Genomic DNA, 26114 nt, shown 5'->3' on the forward strand with positions numbered 1-26114 from the left:
TGTAACTGTTTTATCAATGCAATTTTTTTTAAAGGAGGGCAATATTTTTTCTCTTGATGACCTGTTGACGTTAAAGACACTTGGTATCTCTCTTTTCGCACGTATCCAATTTATTCGTGTTAATTTTTCCGTGTCAGTGTGGGAGGGAATGCGTTATGCACCCGTGGGAGGTAAAAGACGCGACTTCACTCCGCAAATATTCTAGCAACGTGCAGGCTTGTTCGGCGCTAGGGACCGAGACGTCTCGGGGGCACTGCTCGCAGGTGGGGGCTGGGCAGGTGTCACAATAGGAAAGGTCGCAGGTCCAAGGCGGCGCCGAGAGGAAGAGCAAGGGCTGCAGGGACCCCGTGGCCCTCGGGCGGCCCACGACCCGGTGTGACCCCGGGGAAAGCTGTCCCGGCTGCGAGGGGGCGCCCCTCAAGGGGCCGCGGTGCGTCTGCGGGGCTGCGCGGGGCCCGGACGGTGCGGACGCGGGGGGGTGGGGGCCTGCAGAGGGGGCGGGGGGGAGGGTGCCGCCCCCGGACCCCCACGACGGTGACCAACGGGAGGCTGCTGGGGGGCCGTGGGTGTGCGGGCTGCGTCGGGAAGGGGAACGAGCTGGAAGCCAAAGAGGCCGCAGAGGTCCCCAGGGATTGGCTGTGTGGGTGGACGGGAGGGGGGTCCAAGGAACAACCCTCGCACAGCTGGACCCAAGGACAGCGCACAGGGCGTGAGACTGGACCGCTGAGAATTCCGCCAGAGCTCCGTGCCACCCCGTCCGCGGCTGTTTTAGTGACCCGTCTCATCCGTGATCGTGCCCGGCGTCCGCTTAGATGTCTGAAAAGTCTTTCTTCTCCTCCTCCTCCTCCCTCTTCTCCTTCTCCGTCCTCTTCTCCTTCTTCTTTCTCCTTCTTCTTCCTCTTCCTCTTTCCCTTCTCCCTTTCCTCCTCCTCCTCCTCCTCCTCTTCTTCTTTTTCTTCTTTCTTCTTTTTTGTCCTTCTCTTCTTCTTCTTCTTCTTCTTCTTCTTCTTCTTCTTCTTCTTCTTCTTCTTCTTCTTCTTTCTCCTTCTTCTTCCTCTTCCTCTTTCCCTTCCCCCTTTCCTCCTCCTCCTCCTCCTCTTCTTCTTTTTCTTCTTTCTTCTTCTTTGTCCTTCTCTTCTTCTTCTTCTTTCTTCTTCTTCTTCTTCTTCTTCTTCTTCTTCTTCTTCTTCTTCTTCTTCTTCTTCTTTCTCCTTCTTCTTCCTCTTCCTTTTTCCCTTCTTCTTTTCCTCCTCCTCCTCCTCTTCCTTTTCTTTTCTTTCTTCTTCTTCTTCCTTCTTCTTCTTTTTTCTTTTCTTCTTCTTCTTCTTCTTCTTCTTCTTCTTCTTCTTCTTCTTCTTCTTCTTCTCCTTCCCCTTCCCCTCCTCCTCCTCCCCCTCTCCTCCCCCTCCCCCTTCTCCTCCACCTTCTTCCCCTTCTTCAGGCAGTGGAGTAGCCCATTTATTGATTTTTATTTATTTAATTTACTTCTTTTTATTTTTTAAGGTTTAAAACTTTTTTATGTAACTTCAATTTGCCAACATACAGTGCTCATCCCATCAAGTGCCCTCCTCAGTACCTGTCACCCAGTTACCCCATCCCCCCACCCACCTCCCCTTTTCCAACCTTTTGTTCATTTCTCAGACTTAGAAGTCTTTCATGGTTTGTCTCCCTCTCTAATTTTTCCCCACCCAGTACCCCTCCTTCCCTTATAGACCCTTTTGCTATTTCCACATATGACTGTAACCGTATGATAATTGTTTCTCCCATTGACTTATTTCACTCAGAATAATACCTCTATAGTAAAAAAATTGGTTTAAAAATAATATATTATTTAACATATTTATTATATTTTATACCTATATTTTATACCTAATTTTGGACACGTATTTTTGCACAGTAAAATATTTAAATCAGTTTCAGCATTCTACCCCATACAGTAGTACTTCCCTTAATTTTATCTCTCATATCCCTCAAAAACAATACATTACTTAAGGAATATGATGATCCCTCAAATTTATTTGCATGGTTGTTTCAAACTTAATACAGTCTTATCACTATGTTTGTCATTTTTTTTTCTCCATAGCAGTATGTTCACAGAGCTCTGAAAAGCTCATTTTCTCATAACGTCTGTTTCTAACTACAGGCTTTCCCTGTGATGAACCAAAATGCCTCAGATTAGGTCTTAGGTGAAGTCTTAGATGGAATTATGAATTAGATGAAATGCATCACCAGCAGAACGTTTTCTGTTTCAGTTATACTAGAGAATACCGAGTCAAGAAAATCATGAATTACAGTGTTGGCACTGCGGAGGCACGAGTGTCCTACCTCTCCCTACCCTCTGTTTCTGCCAGCTTCTCCCCTCTCTTCACTTCCCCGCCAAGGCGTTTCCAACTCTGCCTCAGCCCCCTTCTATCTCACCCTCTCTCTCTGACTTGTTCTCGCACCTGGCCTCATTGCTTCATCCCTTTCCTTTACATACTTATTTTTATTTTTTGCCATGAAGCATCACTGAGGACATACACTTCCTCTTATTGCAGCCTCAATATCCTGTGTGGTTCCCATCAGGACAGCAATGGTCTGAATTAATTAAAGTATTCATTTATGCTAAATGTATGCATTGTGCTTCAAGGCAAAGGTAACATCTTAAAACACACACACACATAAGCGTCCACAAAAACTTCCACCTGAAAAAACTTACATGACTTAAAAAGAAAACTGAGGAAAGGCCATATTCTCCATTTTTTTCACTGATTGTTGCACTAGACAGAGAGAGAATTCTTTATTACAATATATTATAAAATGATTATCCTTTTGTAAAGTTTGAAAATTAAATTGACTTTTTAAAATCACAGATTAATCATCTTTTGCAAAATGTACTTCATTGACTGCAAACAACGTTCTCCTGAGCAATTTTATTTCCCTTTAAAAGACCTCAAACCACAGTTGGTCTAGATCAAAGGTGCACATAAGCAGTAGGCTTTATAAGTAGTAGATTGTTGTGTGTTTACTACCTTCTGTAAGTGATGAAATCATTTGATTAGATTTACTTACCATCTTACTAGAAAAGGGTAGGAGATAAGTCATATGCAGAGTTATTTAAAAACAAGTTTTACATGATAATAATCACAGCTTACACAAACATCCTAATAAAGGAATAGACATCTTCTTCGCAATTTTGCAACAGCACAGGAATGATAAAATAGATAATTCCACATAGGAATTAATTCAATAAAAGAACAGAGATCCTTGGATGGTTCAGCGGTTGAGTGCCAGCCTTCAGCTCAGGGAGTGATCCTGGAGTCCCTGGATCCAGTCCCACATCGGGCTTCCCCCATGAAGCCTGCTTCTCCCTCTGCCTGTGTCTCTGCCTCTCTCTCTGTGTCTCTCATGAATAAATTTTTAAAAATCTTAAAAAAAAAAAAAAAGAACAGCATTAAGTTTGGTTAGTAACACATGGTAGGAGTCCTTTAACGAACTTGAGTTGTCATAAATTTAATATGTAATATTTTAGTGATCTGATCCTCCATTTTTTATTATTTACTTTTTATCTAAGGAAATGTTAAAAACTCACTCTGTTCATTTAGTGCAAAATTTTCAAAACCTATGCTCGCTGTCCTGATTGCTGAGTGAACAGCTTACCTATAGCACATGGCCCCAGTCCCACACGTATGGACAGTCAGCACTCTACTGAATGAAGGACATTGTGAATTGAAAGGCAACATAATCATAAAACACAATAGAGCCTTAGAACTAAACATGCATATTTCAAAATGAATAATTACATAAATGGGTGACTTTTTGGCTTTGCTACTTTGCACATTTTAAAAATGTGCTTTAAGCAACTTGTAAAATAGTCATATTGTAAAAATACAGACTAAATGTCTATACTAACTCCTAAATGATGCTGTGTACAACATCTCTTAGTGTTGCTACATGGCCATTGTAATTAGGCTACAGCAAAGCAAATTATTGGAAACTTCATCTGGTACACTCAAGCAATGGACTAATGGATTATCAAGTCAAACTACACTGCAAACTTTAAAATTAAGTTGCAATTGAACCCTTTTAGATCCACAGCAGCATATGATTTTGTTTCACTGGATTAAATGAGTTTATACTTAAAATTTCTGTAGTTTGCTAGATAGTAAAGGTGTCCTTTATATCAGAGAGTCAATCATAATATTTTTTAAAATCTGCGACAATATAAGTGTGTAAAGATGATGACTATGGCAGATAATTCTAATGCAACTTAACCAAATGCTGATTTAAGCATTTATCTTTCAAGTAATTATTGCTACCCACAAGAAACACTCATGTTTTAACAAATGCTTGTGTCCTAAGTAAAGAATATGATCTTTTCCCGTATTCAGTAAATATACTAATACATAAAATACATTTCTGAAATGTCTGTTATTTTCCTGCTCGTTTTTACTCATGAAATATGAGTTTACTTTCAAATAAAGCACAATATTTCATTAATATAATAATTAAAGATACTATAAACGCATGTGAGCACTTTCTCACGCTAATTAAAGCAATTTTAAGGTTGATGAGGAAGTTGACATTCCTATGTCAAACCACACAAAATTAAATTTAAAATTAAGATCATGAATAAGTCATGAACATGTTTGAGCAAGATTCTGTTGCCTTGTTTCAGATTATGACTGTTTTTTTGTTGTTGTTGTTGTTGTCTCCCCTTTGATCTCGCCCCCCCCAAACAAGTGTTTTGCCAGGTTATCTGCTGGACATCAAGTATGAAAGGTTTCCCCACTGGTCCCTAGTATGAAGTAGAAGATTAAGTACCCACAATATTTTGTTTGGAACTGAGAGTGCATGTTTAGGAAACCAACCATGTTCCTGATTACAGTTGCCTGGGATTAAGGCCCCATACTGAATTAAATCCGAGAAGCATTTAAAATATTGCAGCGCCATTTTTCTGTTTTACTGAATAATTGGTAACACTAGATTACAAGATTTGCAAGCTCCCGAGTTGCTATATTTTCACAGGGAAAAGGTTCCCTTTCATTCAAGCTTAATAAGCTTGGCCTATATCAGCTTTTCTCACATCAGCCCAAGTGTCACATTTGGGCTGGGGGAAGCTTGTTAGCAGTAATTACCAGCAGTAGGTTCTATTATTTGCCAAAGTAATTTTCGCCGCTAAGTACCACCAAAACTGCCTCAAGCCTTTCATTTTTTCCCTTCCTCTTGCCTTCCTTTGCTTCTTTTAAGTTGGCGCATTTTCCCAGGATACTGGGCCGCGCCGGGTATCATGCGCTGTCCCGACGCGGGGTCAGGCGGGCGCGGGCCTTTCACAAACAGAGCCTGAACCCCATTAGGGATGCAAATCCACCCTGTGAGCCGGGATTGCTGGGGCGCACAATGCGGGCCGAGCATTCCTCCGCGGCGGCCTTTCACGGGCCCTTTGTCCGCGTCTTAGCATCCCAGCAGCCCGTTCAAACTGCAGCTATTGTCCCCGTGGGCTTCACGAGTTCCCCGCCTGCCACCAACTCACAATGGGCCGATATGAACATCTTTGTTACCGCTTTTGTACTGTATATCAGAGTAATGTTTCAGCAGATTGGGGCCTAGGAGGAAGAATTAAACCTGTACTACACAGAGCATGATGAATTGCAGGATTTACATATCATTTTGAGACTTTGGGGGGCGCCCCCCCCCCCAGAGGGAAAGGTCGTCGCTGAATGCTGTTGTGTCTCAAAGGATGTTGTCCAAAGACAGAGTGACAGAAAAGGAAGTGATTTAGATAGTCCCTGACAGCTTAATACACAGAATACAGACGAATTGTGGAAACTCACAGGCCTCCTGTCCTTTTCCTACATGGGGCATATTTGATTCTGAATCTCAGTGCGATTCACCTCAAGGAACTTCATGTGCTAGCAGCCCCCGAAGTCCTCTGCCTCAGAACGCGCGGGTCAGAGCAATGCTGATGTGTTAGATACCATTATTCCTGGTTGACATGAAAACTTCCATTTTGGGGGGACTTCCTCTCTGTTGGAAGCAAATTTTTCAGTGTCCGTAGCAGCAAGGATTTCCAAAACATATCATCACTTTATTTATACGATCAAGCGTTCCTCCTCTATTTTTAAGGTTTCTCTGAGCGTGCAGGCTTTTTAATGACATATTCACGAGGTCTGTAAACTCTGGAATAATCTCTTCCAATATGGAAAGACAGTTATAAAGAAAATAATCCCGTCGTGCATCCTTCCACCGTGGCCAGTTTCAACCTGCTGCTGTGAGGTCACTGAATGTGGGGTTGAGAAAGGAACATACCCAGCTGGCTTCCCTGAACTTCACAGCCCAGCTCCAGCACAAAACTGGAAGGATTTGGTTGCTTTTTTTGGTTACTATTTTGTTTTAAGATCTTCTCCATGATCTTACATACTTAGAGGAATGCTATAGAGATGTATAGATGGTTCGATAATGGTGCTTAAAATGCTGTAATTATAGTGGGTTACCATCTAGGAGCTGTCAGTAATATGGTTGACATAATTTATGTGTATTTTTTTCCCTTATTTTTTTAACCGGTATCTTTGGGCTTTCTACGGTATGTGACTGGCATCAAAATGAAGGAGTAGAAATGAATCTGAATAGACTCATTCTATATGCTTCACATTTTCAAGAGGTAGACAGACAAGGCACAAGAATTTTTTTTTTTCATTTCAGTTTGGATTCAAAGAGAAGAATCATTTATTTGATGAGTTCTAGTAAACAGACTTAAAGGTATGTTTACTATTCATGGGCACAGTAAGATCACCAGATCCCACATGGATATCTCTTTATAAAAGAATATGAGATTAAGAAAAATGGGTTTAAAAAAAATCTCTTCTGTTTTATGGTCCAAAATTGCTGAATTGCTTATAAATGCCAGAATATACAATGCAGCTTCCTACTATTGCATCTGCTGCTCTTTCTACTTGGAAGGCTCTTGCATCACAATTTTAAATTCTTTAGTGAGCTGGCACCTATTCTGTACGTAAGTCACTTTGACATGCCTCTTATATTATCTGAGCACGCCTATTGGGTGGTGAGGCCCTAAGAGAAGCCAACTGTGTCCCTGAGCTTCCCATCACCCAGGCACATGGCACAGCGTCTCAGCAAATCATGGTTGAACCAGAATTCACTGAATCATAAAGTACTGGCCCCTTGTTCCTATTTCCGTGCCTTCACAGTTTTTGTATTGATTCCCAGTTTATTTTCTTTTTGTGATTCAATATCTTAAATATTCCCACCAATTCCTTGTCAAAGCGATATTGTCTGAATGAATTTTAACAGGGTTCAGCTAGGCTCCTCTTATCACCTTTATTTCTAATTTTCTCGATTTGCGTTTGTTGTGTTTCAGGATACTGACTTGCACCCAGAGCCCATCAAAGCAGTTTTCTTAACTTCCTCACCCTCATACCTTTAGCCATGTCATTGGTTGAGCAGCAAGATGTGTGTGTCCTTTTGGTAATCAGCACTTACACACCACTTTGCACAGCTTAAAAATATATACAACATCTAACAATATTTTTTATTGCAATTTAGCTTGCTTTGTGATTTTTTAAAAGTGTACCAAATAATCTGTAACATCAGAGGTACAAGATCCACAGATTCTGTACTCCATCCTGTTCACGTCAGCTCCTGAAGACTGAATTCTACACAGAGAGCTCACAGCCAGAGTACTGGGAGCCGTGACTGATTTATTCTCTTCCCCATTACCTTTTAAAAACGCCGCTGTGCATCACCTTGTTAAACATCCATTTATCTCATATGCCATTTACTAGGCCCTGAAAGGATCTGAGACACAGGCCTTATACGTTACACAACGGTTAACTCAAGGGGCACCCTGGTGGCCCAGTTCATGGAGTATCTGACTCTGGGTTTCAGCTCAGGTCGTCACCTCAGGGCTGTGATATGAGCCCTGCCTTGGATTCCAAGCTCAGCATGGAGTCTGCTGGAGACTCCCCTTCTCCCTCTGCCCCTACCCTGCCTGCACAGCGCTCCCTGTCTCTCTCTCTCTCTCTCTCTCTCTCTCTCTAAAACAAAATCTACGGGAACCTGGGCTTGGGGATTTATTTTTGGATATGATATCAAAAGGATGTTCCTTAAAAAAATAGATAATTTGGGCTTTATTGAAATTAAAAGCTTCTACTCAAAAAAGGAATGTTAAAAGAATGTAAAGGCAAGCCACAGACTAAGAGAACACATTTGAAAAAAACGATCTGAAATAGGATTTGCAATCAAAATAGACAAAATTCCCATAAAACTCAACAAGGAGGAAACAAACAAATTAAAACATGAGCAAAAGTTCTGGACAAATATCTCACCATAGAAGATATATAAATGGCATCATAGAAGATAGAAGTTCATATGTAAAAGACGCCCAACATTATTTGTCATTAGGAAAAGGCAAATTAGAAGAACGACAAGATTACACTATAGACTTATTCAAATATTTAAAATCTCCTTCCAAAAATCATGAGAATATTCTGCTGGTGAGGGTGCAGAGCAGTAGGAATGCTCACTTATTGCTGGTGGAAATGCAAAATGATATGGTCACTTTGGAAGATGACAGTGGAGGAGTTTCTTACAAGCTAAACATAGGATTTACCACATAATCCAGAAATTGTGCTGCTAAATATTTATCCACCTGATTTGAAAACTTACGCACACACACACCCCAAATGGAATATAAAAGTCACAAAAGATTTATTCCTAACAGTCCCAAACTGGAAGCAGCCGAGACGTCCTCCAAGGGTGCGTGGATAAATAATCTACGCGCATCCATGCAAGGGGATGCTATTCTGTCATAAAAGGTGTGAGCTATCAAGTCATGAAGAAATGTATTTGGGTAAATCTTAAATGCATCTTTTGCTAAGTGAAGGAAACTACACTGAAGACAGCAATGACGTATGATTCAAATTACGTGGCATTCTGGAAAAGGTAAAACTCGACACAGGTTCAAAAGATCAGTGATTTCCAGTAGTTTTGGGAGTTGGAAGAATCGAATAGATGTAGCACAGGAAACTTAGGGGCGAGGCCGTTTACTGAGATTGTTCTCTGTGATTCGGTCGTGGTGGGAAAATGACAATGTGTTTGTCAAAACCCATAGAACTTTACAGTAAAGAGTAAAAATGCTGAATCTTAAGGTAGACAAATATTCAAGAATCACGTGGAAGTCGCGAGATTCTGTGATGGAACTAAGACCGAGACAAGAAATATAACTGTAGGAAAAATGTGTTAAATAACCTCGTGTGCTGGGCGGGGGTGGGGGGTGGGGGTGGGGGTGGGGGCCCACCCCAGCGACCCGCCTGAGTGGAGACCAGGGCAAAGGCCCCTGCGAAGGTCAGAACTAACTCGGGCTGGTGGAGCTGTTTCCCTGGAGGGGAGCTGACCTGCCAGGCCCACCCGTGTGGGTGGAACAATTAAGTAAACAAAACAAAACAAAACAAAATCAGTTAAGTCAATGTGTAACCGGGTTTCTTACAGTCAGAGTGAAAGTCTTTATTTTAAGCAGGGTAACTGCAAGAATTAAATTCCCAGATATTTTTTCTCCCAGGAAAGAAACACCCTGATCCTTGACCTATGTTTTAATTCCTCCAGTTTAGCCCTATTTTCCGGGATCCTCTCCAGCGTTAAAAGTCTCTCTGTGATCAGATCAGGGGGCCAAAGCACCTGCACTGAGGGGCTCGAGGCACACGGAGCAGAGGGTCCAACTCGACGCAGCAATTCCATCCGGAAAATGAAAGTTCACTGAGGAAACAAGGTAGAAAAGTGTTGCGTCTCTGAACTGCTCCGCTCCCACGGCCTCCTCTCCCACGGGCTCCCCTCCCACGGATCCGCTCCCACGGATCTGCTCCCACGGTCTCCCCTCCCACGGCCTCCCCTCCCACGGATCCGCTCCCACGGATCCGCTCCCACGGGCTCCCCTCCCACAGGCTCCCCTCCCACGGATGTGCTCCCACGGATCTGCTCCCACGGGCTCCCCTCCCACGGATCCGCTCCCACGGGCTCCCCTCCCACAGGCTCCCCTCCCACGGATGTGCTCCCACGGATCTGCTCCCACGGGCTCCGCTCCCACGGATCCGCTCCCACGGATCTGCTCCCACGGGCTCCGCTCCCACGGCCTCCTCTCCCACGGGCTCCCCTCCCACGGATCCGCTCCCACGGGCTCCGCTCCCACGGCCTCCTCTCCCACGGGCTCCCCTCCCACGGATGCGCTCCCACGGATCTGCTCCCACGGGCTCCCCTCCCACGGGCTCTGCTCTCACGGGCTCCGCTCCCACGGCCTCCCCTCCCACGGGCTCCCCTCCCACGGGCGCTGCTCCCCGCTGCTCTGGGATCGAATGGGTCCCTGGGCTTTGCCCTCCCGGCACCGAAGGCGATGACTCGTCCTGCCTCGGCCCGCGTCACCCCCGCCCACGCCCCGGACTCCCCGGGTCGCAGGGCCACCAGGTCCCTTTTGCAGCGGGGCTCCTGCGTAGGGGCCCTAATGTAGGGCCGCAGCCGGGGAGGCGTAGTGGGTCCCGGAGGATGGGGGGCGGTGTCAGCGCTCCTGCTCTAGTTGGGATCCCCTTACCCTTTAAGAACTAAATCCTGTCAGAGGCTCAACAGCGGGCGCCCCCCGCCCCCCGCAGCGCACTCCCCGTGAAGCGCATCTTTAGGAGGTAATTTGAGGCACAGACGGTTATTTCCACGACATCAAAAGGGGCACGTTGTGTGCACTTGGAACCGTCCATTAGAAGAGAAGGAAGCTGCCAACCGCGCTCGCTCCAGTTTTCAAGTATTTGAACGACCTGTAGGCCTCGGGGCCACAGGCGCCCTAATCCTGGCATCACTTGACACCTTCACGGAAATCCCTTCACTCTTTGTCTTCTGAGTTCATTCTCCACCTTGTTAGCATTTCCTAATGCTTCCTTTTTAGCCGTATTTTATGCGGTTGTCTTGGCACCTGATCAGAAGACGAAGGCATAAAATTCATACGATTCTCTAACCTTGTTCTCATTCCAGAGACGCATCTCTCCTTAAGGACCAATTTCTGAGAACTGAGACACCTGGTTTCTTGAAGAGAACCCCGGAGGACAGCTCCTAATCATCTCTCAGCATTCCCGCACAAATGGAATATGATTTCGAACTTTTTAAAATACATTAGTATTCGTACTCAGAGTTGAATCTTTATAATAATAGTCTGGAGGAACCTAGACTCTGAGCAGAATGTGCAGTAGAATCCGGAAACTGCAAAATGCTGCCTGTGTGATGAAAGGACTGCAGGGTCGCTTCCGCCTTGGGACCTAATAGGCCAGGTATTATCTAGGTTTATATAAAATAAGTTTTGTAAAAATACAACAATAGCACATAATCGTGACCCCACAAGCGTTTATGGAGTGGCTCCCGCAGGTGAGGTACCATGGATGCCACAGTGAATCTCAGAAATTACTGCAATTGGAAATATGACTTACGTAGGTTATTTCATCTTGTGTTAATGACCGAATCTACAAAAACAACTCCGGAATCTCTTTTTCTGGTTGGAAATAAATTGTACCTTGAAACAAGTTAAAAACAGGTTAACAGTAAGTGCCAATTTTTTGCTTTTTTAGATGTGAAAGAATAAAGGGTCAACCACAGTCACTCAGCAAGGAGCTATCACACATCTGAATACTTCCCTATTTCTCCTCTGACCAAGTGTCCTACTCAGACTGACACTCTGTATCACTCTTAGCGGAGGCCCAAGTCCTGATATCCTTCCATTTACCATAAATAGTTGTCCTGTTTGTAATGTCCTCCAACTTCCCTAGCAGCCGTTGCAGACGATGGGTCCCTATGAATTTGTCCCTACGCTGGCTAACTCAGTTTCGTGTAAAAACGAGTTTAGTCCTCTACCTTGGCTTTACCCATTTGTCTTTTGGTGTGAGGCTGTAAATATGGGGCGGGGGGGGGGGGGAGGGCGGTCTGAGAAGGTGCAATTCTTAGGCTCCTCGGTTAGATACACCATTGACCCATTCAGGGTTACCCAGCCTCTTCTCGAGAGTTCTGTGCCGGATAACTAAAGAGTTAATAACTTTAATTTAAAGTTAATTTAATTTCAAATTTAAATTTAAATTAAATTAAATTTAAAGTTAATAACTTTAAGGAAACTAGACTTGCTTTCCTTTCAACCCGAGGACATATTTTTTTCCTGCTCTGCTGTTCGTTGGGCAAGTGCATCTCCCATGATGCTTACCACAGTGGATTATTTAGTTGCGAGTTTCTAAGTTCCTTTGATCTCCTCGGATAAATGGCACCGGGTGGGGACACTATTGTAGTATTAGTGCCATCTTCGTCGTATAGTAATTACACGAAGGATAATAAGGACCCAATCCTTTAAAATGCAAAGCAAGTAAGTTCACCCAGATTCTTTGTCAATACAGCCATGCCCTCTACCAGCTTCCCTCAGGAAGGCTCCGTTTCAATTACGGGAATGACCGTATTTATTCATCGGCTCACGTAAAGCTACCAGATAGGTTAACCAGTAAATGACATTTCCCCTCTTGGGATATAATAAGCTTCTCACGAAAAGAGCTACGCAACCCTTTGTGATGGATTCCCTTGTCATTCTGTAGCTGCATCATCGTCTTTCCGTGAGTGTGACAGGTCTACGTTGCACCACCACCGAAGCCTCACGCTCCGCCCGGGTGACCATCACCTCCTTGGTCTCAACACTCTACACCCCCAGAAGTCTAACCTTGAGCATTCCCAAATTAAAATAAATTTATGCCCTACTAAATCTTACACAGCTACAGGGAATTAGTCAATGAGCATGTTTCCTGAAAAGCAGACAGCAATTAATTACCAGGCTCCCTCTTAGAACTGATTTTAGGAAAGCTCAGCCTTTCATGCCACGGACTTACTGTGAATGTAGTTGAGGCTGTATCAAGTAAAGCCCTCTGCTCTTATGTGTTCTATTCAGTAACTAACGTGAAAAATATACCACAAATGTTATACATATATCAGAATTGATGTGAATTATCCTCCCCAGCCCGTTTATAATTTGATTTGACCCATGACAAAGTGATGCGTTTATTTATTCTGTTCGCTACTAAGGTAACTGAAATCATCACTTGAAAAATTAGTCTGCTTTTTATATTCTGCTTAGACAACAGTCTCCGTTCTTAAGCCCTAAATCTATAGTTACTTTCCCTTTCTGAAAACCTGGTCTGTAGTTTCCTATTCAATCCCTTACCCCTTAATAAAGATGTTTTCCTGTCTTTTCAACTCCTTGACAGAGAGTAGAGATGTTCTCTCATTTTGTCACCCAATTCATTCCTACGTGTTTTGTGAATTTTGCAGTTAGATTTAGATGAGAAGTTTCTCAGTTTGGAGGGGATGCAAGAGTGAAGTGGAAGGTCAAGGAAAAAATATTTTATGTTCTTATATAGCTTTTTAAATTATTTCTTCTCATGGTATATCTTAAAAGTTACTTATAATTATAAATTTTCTCCTGCAGTTGCAGAGATCATCCATTTCACATGTTTCTACCTCATGATGTCCAACACTATTTTAAAAGCAGCTCCAGAATTCTATGTGGATGTATATGGGTTTTTATGCAAAGTGTAATATGTTTTTGGAGTAGCAAGGATTTTAATCAGCAGATTTAAAAAATAAAAAGCAGGCATAACTATTTTGTAAGGAGATAAGAAGACTTTAATAGCAGCCATATATACATTAACATTTTATTGATAATTAAAACATCCAAGGCCTTAGAAACAAGTGCAAGAGCTTGAATGGAATTCCTCAGAACAGAAGCTTGGTTTTACCAGGTACAATGTCGGCTGCCTCAGGAGTTAAGAGAAGCCATTCTTCAAGCTGCGAGATGCTCCTGACTGTGGCCGTGACTTGTTCTTGGGACATGCTGGCACGGGGACCACTTTGGTTGGCAGAGAAAAACCACCCTGCGTGAAACCTCAGGTAGCATCTTGCCCCGCCTCCTTATTTTATGGGTGAGAAGGCCAAGGATCCCGAAGGTGAAGCATCTTACTAGACACGATCCATGAATGACAAGGAGCATGGGGGAAGGGGGCAGACAGCAACTATTTCCTACTGACCGCCTACGTTTGCTAGGCCTTGTGCCAGGTACTACATGTGCTTTATTTTATGTCATCTTTATGATTCTTGGAGGTGGGGAGTTTCTTCTGATTCTACAGAATGAGGAGAATCTGTAAACAAGTTCAGTTGCATAATCTGTGGGCCCTCGCACGAAATGGCAATGCCAGGCCCATTGTTCAAAAAGTGGAAGAAGTCTTCCTTTCTGCTGCAGTTTTTTCTGTGGACCTGTCATGGTGTCTTTTTTTTTTTTTTAATTTTTATTATTTGCTGTTAAGTGTTATATTCCTTAGGGATGGGGAATGATGTTCTTTTTTTGTTTAATTGTTATCAAACAAATAAGATCTTTTGTTGACTTTCCTCCCTGGAATATAAATTCCAAGAGATCAAACACAGGCCACGTTAAATTTTTATTTTTAAAACATCCCTGGGACAGATTCAGAGCAAATAGATTTATATGAGGTTGTAGGTTCTTACATATTTTCACTTGACTTAAGCATTGTCTCCCTGGCAGCTAAGGCTGGCGCTTGTCTCATAAGACAAATTTCTCAAATGTATTCAATTCTAATACTCACTTGATTCACTTGTAAAAACCATTCTTATTTTCAGTTTCCCAGCTCCATGAGATTTTAATGAATTTGGTCAACCAGAGGGCCATGTTCAAATGGGAATCATATCATAATACACCCTGCAGAAGCCACACTGATGACTTCCTATTCCACACAGAACAAAATGTAAATCCCTTGCTCTGGCCTACAAACCCATATGTCAGCTCTTTTTAAGTTTCTCTCCCACCACCTGCTCCCCTGCTTGTGTGCTCCAGCCACAGGACTTTTAAATGTCCTGTTCTTTGTAAATGCCAAGCTTGTTTCTGCCTTTGTATTTGCAAATCTGTGTGGCTGGAAATATCCTTCCCCTGATCCCTTATGGAATTTGCTTTCTGGTCATTTAGGTACCCTTCCATCATTATCTCTTGTAGAGCATCCCCCACATGCCCCGACCACACAAATTGAAACTGTTTCCTAGAGCTCTTCATCACATCTCCCTCCTTCATTTTGTCCTGTTAATGTGTTAACATGTAGCCATCTGAACTTATCTTGCTTGTTTATTGCTTAATTACTTAATATCTTATTCCAGAATATAAGCTCCAGGAGATCACAGAGCTTCGATTAGTGTCCGTCATTCGATAAGCATAAATGTGTACTTTACCCCATTCCAAACCTCCGCCCCACCCTTTACACTCACCTTAATATTTCTGGGTTTAACTCTGAAGGAAAGATCCTGACTTTTCCTGATCAACATCTCCCCCCACACATGTTTCTGATCAGAATGTTTAAACACCGAAGGGTATGGTGATATAAAGTATTGATCGTGTGTGCTCCTAACCCTGTCACACTCAGGGCAAAATACTTGGTGTTCCCTAGTACCATGATTGAATTTCAAAAGGGCTGGATTGAGGGTAAAGGTGGAGTGAAGATCAGATATTCGATCAGATTATCCACTGCGAGAATTGCTTGCTGATGACTGCACCAGGAGCTCTCTGGTCTAAATGTGTTCCTGGCATTATCATTTGAGAACCTCAGCTTTGAAATATATTTAAAATTTTCACAAATCTGGATTGTGTTATCCCTGCATAATGTTCTTGCTATCTTGTTACCACTTATCTCTTTGAGGTGCTAACTTGTAATATTTTAAAATTTGGTCAAACTACATTAGAAGCTGAAATAATCAATTTTCTCTGTTACAGAATTAATACGGACTTATCTAAGACAACGAACAATTAAGCCAAAAGAAGACATTTACGATGACACGTATTCTCACCAAATAAAGATAACCACCACTGACATTTTTATATACGCTATAAAAATGCATACATAAAATAAGGGCCCATGCTGGGTAAGTGTTAGAACTTTCAGTTTTCACTTAATATACAGTTTTTAAAAAATATATAGTTTATCTTCTCATATAATTATAATTATGTTAATAGTTGCATGGAAATCCACTGTATGAATGTGATTATAAGAAGTGTGTTTCCAGTTGATTTTACTTCAATTTAATTGACTCAGAACAAATACTCATATTTATTGCCATCTTGAGTCCTCTCTGTATTAAGTCTACCTGGACTGTCATGTAATAAAATACCACAGACCGGGCAACCTGAATAACAGGATTTTTTTTTTTTTTTAAGTTCTAGGGGCTGGAAGTCTAAGTTCAGCATGGTTGGGGTCCGGTGAGACTCTATTCTTAGCTTGCAGGTGTCTGTCTTCTCACTATGTCTTCACATGGCAGAGGGAGAGAGAGAGAGAGAGAGAGAGAGAGAGAGAGAAAAGAAAAGAAAAGAAAAGAAAAGAAAAGAAAAGAAAAGAAAAGAAAAGAAAAGAAAAGAAAAGAGATGAAGAGGGAGAGGATGAGGGGAATAGAGAGGTGGGTAGGGAGGGAGAGCAAGAGAGTGCGAGCCTGAACTCTTTGGTACCTCTTTTAAGAGTACACTAATCCTATTGGATCAGAGCCCCACCCTTGTGACTTCATTTAATCTTATTTACCTATAAAGGTCATATCTGTGAATCTCTCAGTATAATCACATTGGGAGTTGGGGGTCCAATATATGAATTTGGGGAAATAATTCAGTCATTAACATTTCCATAACAAGCAAAATTAAACTAAAGCATCTCTATATTATTTTTAAAAATCTCATAAAAAGTAAAATTTATATTTTTCTAATAGTTTGAAGGGTGTTTAAGAGTGGATTAGTAAGACTGCTCTAATACAAAACAAGTGTTATTTATAGGGGGTTTGGCAGGGAAAACCAAAGATCTGAGTCATAGAGGTTTGCCAGAGTCACACACTATTAGCAGAGAAACACGTAAATTCAAGTATTCTAAATCCCAGGTCTGTACAATAATATATAGTTTTCACATCTGTAAATGAATCAACAACAAATGCATAAAATGAAGTCAAATAAATAAAATACTCTTACATGCCTTTATGAAACATTACATTGGTTTCAAAAACAATAGTCTATTTGCACCAAGATATCTCATTTTTTCTAGAGGTTATTATTCAAATATTCAAGGGCCTTTTTCTGTTACTATACCACCCTATGTATTCTGTTGAATTGGATAATGATCTCAAACTTTGCTGTCATGAAGTGTTCTTTGAACATGTGTATGTTGTGCCTGATTTAATAATAAACAAACTATGTAGGCTTACTCTTTCTCAAAATAATTAGCTAGGAACGAGGGCTGTGCCAGTTTCATAAAGTGAACTGCAAACTCCGTCCTATATCCTCTTCTATCTATAGCTCCCTAAAAAGATTTCTCTCTTTATTAGTCTGCAGTGATATTCTTGATGCTGTAATTTTCAAGTGATACACAAAGTAGAATATGTGATTCCTTCCCAGAAAATAAATCTTCAAAAAAATAAAAAATAAATGAGCCTTCTAAAAGGCTCTACATTTAGTAAGCTCAGATATGATAGTGGTTGATTATTGGTTCTGCCCTAAAGAAGATGAGCTTATTTTAAGGGAAGACATAATCCTCTTAATATGTTTGCTAGATGGAATTCTAAGTATATTTAAATGACATGATTTTAAACTAGATAGCAACTGAGAATTTAAATGGATTTTGTTCCAGTATCTTTCTTCTGAAGATTAAGACTGAGTTGAAAAAAATTTAAAATCTAAGCATGAATATTAAAAGAAATAGAAATGAGCACAATTTTACAACTCTTTGAGGATTACATTCCTTGTAATTGTATATTTCCTCATAAAAATGTTTCTATAATTTTATTTATATTTCTTAAATAAAGGGCCTAATTATACTAATGAACATTCATAACAAACAGTATTAAGTTGGTACAGCAGCACTTATACAGATATTTAAAATGATTAAAGGATGAGCATTTCTATTATTCATCTGTCTTGCTGTAATAAAAGTGCTTGTTTGTAACTCTTCTATATAAATTACCGAGTGCAAAATACAGTAGGAGAACATAAATGAAACCAATACAAATTCCCTATCTGTTGATAATCTCGGGTAGTTGGCGACCTAAAACATGCATATGAACCATACTGAATGGAAAATAATGCCTAAACGGGAAGTATAAGAATTAAGGGAAGTGCCGATGGAGAGGAAGATGAGAGACCATCTAGCTTGCAGAATAGGACACTTTGCAGAGTAAGTGACATTTGTATTTGATCTTAGAAATGGAGAAAATGTGGCTATTTAGAGATTGTGGAAGATATAGGGCCTAAATGTGAGGAATGGAAGTGGGGAAATAACAGCGACTGTTTTCACTACCTGCAGCAAAACTATACAATTGCATAGTTCGACATTCTTGAATTTAGAGCACAGATTTAGAGAAATGAAGTGAACGATGGGGATGGAAAAGGTAATCTGTGGCCTGGGTTGAAGAGGAACTTGAATCCAAATATTGGTTGTTGTGGGATTTAGGATCAGAGAAACAGAATGATCTCATTTGTGTGCCAGGAAAATGAATCAGTAAACATGGTGCTGGTTTTGTTTGATGAAAAAGGGGCAGAACAGACAAGGTGGAAAAGTAAGGAGTCATCCCGGCAAGATGATGGCAGCATGACCCTTGGGGAAGCAATGCACTTCTAGTGAGATATACGCTGTACCAGAGAGCTCAGTGCCAAGACTGCCGGCCCTTACCCACCCGCTGGACGTGAGGGAGAGCAAAGAAAAAAGTCAAAGACCATTTCAGGATTCAAGAAGGCTACTCACCTCTTTAACCATGAGCAAATAAAGGAGACCAAACCGGGGAGAAGGACGGTGGCTCCCGAGAGAATGCCGGCCACCTGCGTCTGTGCTGCCAAGCGGCAGCCGCCACGGGTGACCAGGAGGTTGACCAACATTACAATGATGAAGGTCATCTTCCTCCCAAGAAACGAAAGAACGGAAGGACGACTGTGTCGCGGTTGCTAGTGAGTCAGGGGCTAAGCGGTCTCGCTCTGCGCTCGCGTGCTGGGGGCCCGCGTCTGTAGGCACGTGTCCTGGCCCGCGCGTGAGCTGCGCTAACCAGGCCGCCGAGCCTCGCCGGGACGGCCTGCTGGGGGGGGGGGGGGGGTCACACAGCTGTTAAGGACGTGGGTTTGATTATTCTGACCAAGTGCACCTGCCCCGCTCTCAGTGACCACCATGATCCCCCAAGGGGGAGTAACTAGGGGCCCGAAGTCTGTAGCACCCTCTGAGAATCAAATGGAAAGTAAGTGAAGAGAAAAGAAGAGCAAGTTTGTTCAATGCTTTTTTTTTTCCTTTCTGGGTTCTCATACATTCATAATGTCTCAATCACTATTTACTGGGTGTTTACTGGGTGTTTACTGGGTGTCACAGAACCTCGCATATACCCCAGGGCATGTGTTTCAAAGCAGTTTGTGCAGTAACCATTGTGCTCTCCAGCCCGGCGTCACCAGCACCAGCGCAGCACGGCGGGCGGTAGAGGGCCCGGATTCGCAGGGAGGCTCCTGCGTAGCCCGCGATTCAACGGCAATCGCCCTGAATTCCTTTTTGCTCCTACAGGGACAAAATTAGCTCACTGCTGAGAGGAAAACTGATCTATCCGGGAGACCACGCCAGCTACCATTTAATTTGGCATCAAATTTAATTTTTTGTCTCCTAATGTACTAGCAAACTCCAGATTTTGCCACAGAAAACAGTATTTAGTAGTCTGACTTCAAATAACTCTCAGGGTGGCGTTTTATTACTTTGGTGAATTTATCAGACGCGGGATCTGGCCTTGAGCCTTGGATGCTCTGAAGCTGGATTTTGTTAATACAGCATGACCTGGGCTAGTGTCTCGGAATGGGAGGGGCCACACATTAACCGAGCCCAAGGGAAGGTCACATGAAGGCAGGATTCCAAATCACTAACTCATAATGAGAAATTCTAATTTTTAAAAAAGATTGTATTTATTTATTCATGAGAGACACAGAGAGAGAGGCAGAGACACAGGCGGAGGGAGAAGCAGGCTCCCTGAGGGGAGCCCGATGTGGGACCCGATCCCAGGCCCCCGGGGTCACACCCTGAGCTGGAGGTGGATGCTCGACCACTGAGCCACCCAGGTGTCCCAACTTTCGTTTCTGGTAGACAGATAATTGGGGGAAAAAAAGTCAATCATAAGAAGTTTAATTTTATAAGCATGGAGTCAGAGTTAAGGGATTTTGATTATTCAAATATTTTATCATATTTTCTGATTTAACTTTGTATATCTATTTCACAGAAGGAAGGTTCCCGCCAGGGGAACTTCATTCTAAATACCCAATGTCTTCCTTATAAACATCCAAACAGATACTGGAAACTTCAATGTCTGTGATTTTTTCCCTTTTTTCTCTACGTTCACTGATTGGCCAATCTCCCTTTAAATATGACCTTTGTATGTTAATCTCCTCAGTCATCTCCTAATGGCATTTGGACGGATGTTAGGAGTTGATCTACAGGGTGATCCTCAGATTGCAAATCTTCAGTGTGTCATCGAATCGTCAGCACAACCTGATTTAACTCACTCCTACTGGCAACTTTCTATTACTTGCATCACACTTTATACTATAATATTTTGTTTATGAAGAAAGGGGTCGTGAAAGCTCTATTTGTATGTCTCAAAGGAATTTCAAGCTCCCACTGGTCTCCTCCTCAGGCTGTAAATTCCCTGAGGACAATTGCAGTGTCGTCAGGAGAGCGAACACTTACGAGGGCTTTGGTTGGGCCAAATGCTTTGTTAAATACTTTAATAAATGTGATTAATCCGATTGCACTCTGCATCTAAGGGGTAAGGACCAGCATGTCCTCGACGGACAAGCCTAAGTCAGCTAGTAAATTTGACTTCAGATTTCTCCAGTTTGAAGTTTGTTCCTTACCTGCTTGGCCTGGGAGACCAGCTGCTGGATTTTAAGAACTAATGACATAAACTGGCCTAAGTAGGAGCAGATCGTCTCTCACTTCCTTTCTCTCTACCCCCTCCCCCCAGCCTCCCCTTGCTCCACATCCCTACCTTGTGTGGTGCGGGTGCAGGGTGGGGACCAGGGAGGGAGAGATTTTTTAATTAACCTTTTCCTTCCTCAGATAGCTTGTCATTTTCTACCCAAGAGAATGATTCTGAAAAATTTCTAGTAAAGGAGGCCAACAAAAAACGCACATATATAAAAAGCAAAGTTACAGGGATGCTCACCTGGAAGATGGGATAAATTGTTAGAATTAAACAACAACAACAAAAATACAGGTTGATCAGAAAAATATCTGAGCATTTAAAATTAACTAGGCAGGGACAGCTGGTGGCTCAGGGGTTGAGCGTCTGCCTTGGGCTCAGGGCGTGACCCGGGGTCCTGGGATCGAGTCCCACGTCGGGCTCCTGCGTGGAGCCTGCTTCTCCCTCTGCCTGCGTCTCTGCCTCTCTCTGGGTCTCTTGTGAATAAATAAATAAGATCTTTACTAATAAATTAATCAATTAAATAAAATTACGAGGCAGATTACGCGAGGGAAAGAGAGCTCTTCTTCTCCGGTGAGGCTGCGTCTTCAGTCTTGGAAAGCCTGGAAGGCCACCGACGCACGTGTTTCTACTTCTGCATCAGCTTTGGATTAGAATCCGTCTTGGATGCTCCTGAAGCGGTAGCTTCTCGGAGTGTTTTCAAGACTCTTAGAATTTTTTTTTAAGATTCTGCGTATTTATTTGAGAGGGAGCAGAGCAAGAGAGCGAGCGAGCGGGCGCACAAGGAGGGAGGGCAGGTCACCCCAGCCGCTCCCCCCGGGCCCGCGCCCCCTGGAGCGCGGCTGCTTGTCCTCGGACCTATCGCTTCCCACAGCGAACCCACCTGCCGCGGCTGCGCGGTGTGAGGCCGCCCCCACCCCCCACGCTGCGGGGGCGTCGCTGGGGGGTGGTCGCTGCGGGGGCGGTCGCTGCGGGGATGTCGCTGCGGGGATGTCGCTGGGGGGATGTTGCTGCGGGGGCCGGTGACGGCCCGCGGGGGGGAGCGGGGGAGGTCCCCGTGGTCTTCATTCATTACTGAGCCCATCTCAAAATGAGCAATTCCAGTGACAGATGCATTTCCCCCCTAAATTTCAGATCACTTTTGTCCGGGTGCTGGGCGGCCGCCAGCACTTGCCAAGGACACGGAGGCTCCAGGACACGAGCCCCAGTTGTCCCTCGGCCTCCGCAAGCCCGGGCTGCCGTCCGCGGCCGGTGAGGAGCCCGGGCCCGGCACCCAAGGCGGGGGCGCCCCCGTCGCCGCGGCGGGAAGGGCCACGGGGGCTCCCCTGTGGGCGGTGAGGACGGGCCGGGAGGGGGGAGGTCGCGGCCCCGGGGCGACGCGTGTCTAGAGGAACCGCCGGGCGGGGCGCCCCGAGCCCGCGGTGCTGCGGGAGGACCCCGTGCCCTCGAGGTCCCCCGCGCCCCAGGTTTCCCTTGACGGCACGTGGAGGTTTGATGGCGACACGAGCCTCAGAGGAGCGGCCTGCGCCCGGGCGCCCGGAGGGGTGCACAGCCCCAGACGGTTGGCCTGCCGGCCCGGGCGCCTCCGCCCTGGAAACCCGGAGGCCGCCCGCGCCTGGGAGCCGCCCGCACCGCACCTGGGGGCAGCCACACCTGGGAGCCGCCCGCACCTGGCCGCCACCCGCCCTGGCAGCCCCCCGCATCCACACCTGTCAGCCCCCCGCATCCGCACCTGGGAGCCGCCCGCACCTGGCAGCCACCCGCCCTGGCAGCCCCCCGCATCCACACCTGTCAGCCCCCCGCATCCGCACCTGGGAGCCGCCCGCACCTGGCCGCCACCCGCCCTGGCAGCCCCCCCGCATCCACACCTGTCAGCCCCCAGCATCCGCACCTGGGAGCCGCCCGCACCTGGAAGCCACCCTCCCTGGCAGCCCCCCGCATCCGCACCTGGGAGCCGCCCGCATCCGCACCTGGGAGCCGCCCGCACCTGGGGGCAGCCTGCACCCACACCTGGGGGCAACCCGCACCCGCACCTGGGGGCAGCCCGCACTCCTGGGAGAAGCCGTCCAGAGGACTAGCGACAAGGAAAATCTCCCCCTTTTGTGCAGGTCAGAAGATCTGGCTACAAAGGTCAAGGCAACACAATATGAAAAATAAGAAGAGACGTGTCAAGTCAAAACACTGCAAAGAAATACAGATCTTTATTTTATTTATTTATTTATTTTTTTATGTATCAGGTATTATTCAAATGCCAGGAAACGTCATACTTCCTGTTGAACTGTCAAATCATCTTAGAAAGAAGCTTCCAAAGACAAAATGTCAAGGAACGACGGTCCGACACTAGCAATGGTATTCACCCCGAGGAAACCGATCGTGTTGTCGGTACCCTTTGGGCGCTTCCATAAGCAAGTCAAAAAATTACTTCCAATATTTTCATGAAAATTGGACAGCACAAGCTCTCCTTTCATTCTCCATGATTGGCAAATAAATATTTATAGCTCTATAGTGATGTATCATAGATAATAGGAGTTTTTCATTATAAATGACCTTAGGAATGACCAGATCCTCACTTGCAAGTCAGAGAAAAAAATGAAAGTCTGAGAGATCAAGTGACTCGCTCAAGGTCATCACACAGTTTTTAGATATGGGAGCAGAAAACAATTGTCCCCCCACCCCCCAAACCTCAGTGCTTCTTTTTGTACTAGAACATGCCAGAGTCACTTTTCCAAATGGAAAAGAGATTTTGGTCCTCTAAGAATGTAAAGCATGTTGAGATGAACAAAGAACTACCTACTTCTTTAAATTATTTACAATTCCAGAAATAAATGAAACAGATAAATTTGGGAGCATCACACACACACACACACACACACACACACAAGTACTTGGTACAGAGGACCTAGCCTGCTCCAGTGACTTGCAGATAAAAAGCTCTCCTTTGTTTTTATTTAAACCATGTGCACGGTAAGTGTAGAGGTAGAAATTTGGTTAGGCCAGCAATGGGGCAGTTTGAAACTAGTCATTATTGGAAATCCTTGTAGGAAAAAATAATATTTAAAGGTCAAAACTGGGTGACCTACACCATATTTGTTTCTGCCTGTGATGATGACAGTCAACTCTACAGTGCAGGTTCTTTAATTCCTCAAACACACTAGAAATATCTAGATATTTCTTGCTCTTATCCTAAGATATGTGTGCAAATATCCCTCTCATTTATTTGATTTCTGATTGGGTCCACACAAGTAGTGAGCTAATGTTTTGTTCTCTCCTGTCTTCTCATGACCAATGTCGAACACACTTTAAGAAAAGCATGTAGGGGATCCCTGGGTGGCGCAGCGGTTTGGCGCCTGCCTTTGGCCCAGGGCGCGACCCTGGAGACCCAGGATTGAATCCCATGTCGGGCTCCTGGTGCATGGAGCCTGCTTCTCCCTCTGCCTGTGTCTCTGCCTCTCTCTCTCTCTCGCTGTGTGCCTATCATAAATAAATAAAAAAAAAAAAAGAAAAGCATGTAGACTAAGATGTCGATATCAGATGAGAAAAATATGCTATTATTTATAGAGGACCAGAAAATAAATAAATTAATAATACATTTTTTTCTCTCAAGAGATTCTGCATTTCTCTTTGAAGGATGGTACTCTTGGGGTCAAGGTCATGGGCAAAGGAACACGGGAGAAATTCCTTTGCAGCTGCTTGCTCTGGGCAGGCATGTGGAAAATAAGCAGATGACTTCAATTTGCAGTGTCATTACTCACCCTGTTCCTGACATTGTCCTCGCACAAACACACATACCACGGACAGCACAAAAGCTCTATTCCCACATGCCTGAACCACACTACGTCAAAACAGATTTGGAGAAGAAGGTGTTTGCTGATAGATGGCATGTATTCACTTTAAGTAAGGATGGGTAGGTCTTTGCCACGGTTTCCCTAAGGTAGTTGATCCCTACTCGGGCTTCTTCGTTTTAAAGATACCCCATTCCAACTGCACGATATAAGCTGATACTAAAAATGGGACTGAGACGATGATATTGATCACACTGGCCATCTAACAATGAAAAATCATTATAATTTTTAGTAGATTTTTGATACAATTTGTCTACATATGAAAAAACAAGATGTTGGGAATTTAGGGGAATTTTCCATGAAGATACAGCAGAAAAGATTTCGACCTGAGATATCAAGGTTTTCTTGTTTTGTTTTGTTTTTTTCCATGTAGCTCTGGTTATAGGTCATACAGTGAAAACCTTTCTGTGGCTCCTTACTTTTTCCTCTGAGTTATTAGAGAAGATTCTTGCTCTATGGAATTGTCTTTGACTCTCAGTTCAGACCAGGGTCCTCTAGATGCTTTCTTTATAACCTGCACCGGGTTTGTTTTGTTTTTATTTCTACAAATTAAAAGTTACCCACGATGTCACACAACACAGTCAAGACAATATTTTTATAGGAGTAGGTTTTCGGCTATATATTTATGGAGTTTTAAAGACCTATTAGCTCTTTTTAAATAGATTTTCTTAACATAACTTTTATGGTAAAAGTTACCCTCTTTGAGTATATAATTTTAAGAGTCTTGACAAATATAGACACCCATATAACTACCATAATTAGGATGTACATTATTGTTTATTTCACAATTGTTTGCAACATGGAAATCTATTTAGTATTAGGAACTAATATACATTCATATGTTAAAAAACATCAGTCAAAAAAAAATCAGGATTTCTTCATCTAAGGCCTATGTACCCAGAGATGTATCCATGGAGGGGTTAAGAATGTCTGAAGACTTCCTGGAATTATATGCAAAATTATGTGAATGTATAAATGTGTATTTTTTAGGCAAAAGTGTTCATATTTTCTATCAGAATCTCGAAAATGGTTCTGACCCTCTAAAATGTACAATTTGATGAAATTAGCTCAAAGCCACAATGAAAATAAATAATTACTTTTAAAATTTCTCATTCATGCTTTGGCTATGGCAATAGCTCTCTCCTTAGAATTTGTTTCCAATATCACTCATATGACAATAATTTACCCACAAAACACTTATTAAATTTCTACTATTTACAAAGCACTATTTACAAAATTTCTACTATTTACAATAAT

General features: G+C 43.5%; 1 long non-coding RNA gene across 1 annotated transcript; it reads left to right on the forward strand.

The window, feature by feature from the left end:
• Window positions 1–299: 299 nt before the first annotated feature.
• LOC140624960 (uncharacterized) lies at window positions 300–15966 on the forward strand. Its single transcript, XR_012024379.1, has 5 exons — window positions 300–430; window positions 9601–9763; window positions 11008–11300; window positions 13794–13941; window positions 15824–15966. It is a non-coding gene; the product is annotated as an uncharacterized lncRNA (long non-coding RNA).
• Window positions 15967–26114: the final 10148 nt, after the last annotated feature.

Source organism: Canis lupus, chromosome 35 (genome assembly GCF_048164855.1).
Source record: "Canis lupus baileyi chromosome 35, mCanLup2.hap1, whole genome shotgun sequence".
Taxonomy (NCBI): Eukaryota; Metazoa; Chordata; class Mammalia; order Carnivora; family Canidae; genus Canis; species Canis lupus.